Source organism: Entelurus aequoreus, linkage group LG17, assembly GCF_033978785.1.
Source record: "Entelurus aequoreus isolate RoL-2023_Sb linkage group LG17, RoL_Eaeq_v1.1, whole genome shotgun sequence".
NCBI lineage: Eukaryota > Metazoa > Chordata > Actinopteri > Syngnathiformes > Syngnathidae > Entelurus > Entelurus aequoreus.
This window is the reverse complement of record NC_084747.1, coordinates 13390641-13393024: the sequence shown is the minus strand read 5'-3', so window position 1 is coordinate 13393024 and position 2384 is coordinate 13390641.

Below are 2384 nucleotides of genomic sequence, written 5' to 3'. Positions count from 1 at the left end.
TTCCGTTCCCGACTTTTCTTTTTTTACGCTTAAGAATTCTGACTAATAATTTGTTTACTTCCATCCATTAATTTTTTTTACCGCTTGTCCCTCTCGGGGTCACGAGGCTTACATTTTTAAAACTAGACTCCAAAAAGGTATTGGAGACATTATTAGTGAGTGCATAGGCGCCTATCTCGTGGGTGCTTCGGGGCCCGAGCACCCACGGACATTGCCGAGCTCCCACTTTCAATCTTTAAAATCATTTATGAAAAATCAATCCTGTTTCTGTACATTTTTTTGCGTGTTTGGTCCGTTTCGCAATATAAAAAAGTCATAAATCATATAGTCCATAATCATCATTACCTAACCAAAATGTTATTGTGCCTGATAATTAGCAAATGACACAATCATCTTGCCTTTGAACACATTATACAAAAAGCCAGTGAAGGGCATACTTAGTCAACAGCCATACATGTCACACTAAGGGTGGCAGTATGAACATCGCCAACACTGTCATAAATGATAAATAAATGATATGTGCCATGTAGTGAAACCACACTGAACAACAATGACAAACACATTTTGGAAGAATATTTGCACTGCAACGCAACATAAACACTACAGAACAAATTCCCAGAATAACAATTACAATATAAACAAACGCCATTGGTGGATCTACACCTAACATCCACTGTAATGACCACGTACAATACCGTATTTTGTCGATACTACTATGAGTACATCCATACTTTTTAACATCACAAAATCTTATTTTGTTTAAAAAAAAAATATATATATATATATATATATATATATATATATATATATATATATATATATATATATATATATATATATATATATATATATATATATATATATATATATATATATATATAATGTTTATAAACTCAGTAAATATGTCCCTGGACACATGAGGACTTTGAATATGACCAATGCATGATCCTGTAACTACTTGGTATCGGATCGATACCCAAATGTGTGGTATCATCTAAAACCATTGTAAAGTATCAAACAACAGAAGAATAAGTGATTATTACATTTTAACAGAAGTGTAGATAGAACATGTTGAAACAGAAAATAAGCAGATATTAACAGTAAATGAACAAGTAGATTAATCATTCATTTTCTACCACTTGTCCTTAATAATGTTGACAAAATAATAGGTTTGATTGATTGATTGAAACTTTTATTAGTAGATTGCACAGTACAGTACATATTCCGTACAATTGACCACTAAATGGTAACACCCGAATACGTTTTTTCAACTTGTTTAAGTCGGGGTCCACTTAAATTGATTTATGATACAGATATTTACTATCATCATAATACAGTCATCACACAAGATAATCATCAGAGTATATACATTGAATTATTTACATTATTTACAATCCGGGGTGTGGGATGTGGAGGGCGGGGGGAGGGGGTTAGGTTTGGCTGATATCAACACTTCAGTCATCAACAATTGCATCATCAGAGAAATGGACATTGAAACAGTGTAGGACTGACTTGGTAGGATATGTACAGCAAGTAGTGGACATAGAGAGAGAGATCAGAAAGCATAAGAATAAGTATCTACATTTGATTATTTACATTTGATTATTTACAATCCGGGGAGGTGGGATGTGGAAGGGGGAGGGTGTTAGTTTAGGGTTGAAGTTGCCTGGAGGTGTTCTTTTAGTGCGGTTTTGAAGGAGGATAGAGATGCCCTTTCTTTTACACCTGTTGGGAGTGCATTCCATATTGATGTGGCATAGAAAGAGAATGAGTTAAGACCTTTGTTAGATCGGAATCTGGGTTTAACGTGGTTAGTGGAGCTCCCACTGGTGTTGTGGTTATGGCGGTCATTTACGTTATGGAAGTAGTTTGACATGTACTTCGGTATCAGGGAGGTGTAATGGATTTTATAGACTAGGCTCAGTGCAAGTTGTTTTACTCTGTCCTCCACCTTGAGCCAGCCCACTTTGGAGAAGTAGGTAGGAGTGAGGTGTGATCTGGGGTGGAGGTCTAGAAGTAATCTGACTAGATAGGTGTATAAATGACACAATATGTTGCTGCATATGTCAGCAGACTTATTAGGAGCCTTTGTTTGTTTACTTACTACTAAAAGACAAGATGTCTACTATGTTCACTATTTTATTTAAGGACTAAATTGCAATAATAAACATATGTTTAAGGTACCCTAAGAATTTTTTTGTTAAAATAAAGCCAATTATGACATTTTTTTGTGGTCCCCTTTATTTAGAAAAGTACTGAAATATGGTACCAAAATAATGGTATCGGGCCCACACTAATACACACACACCGAGCACCCAATGTGGATCGGCGCCTATGAGTGAGTGACATACAATCAAGATTCCTCTCAGGACGATGACAAAATA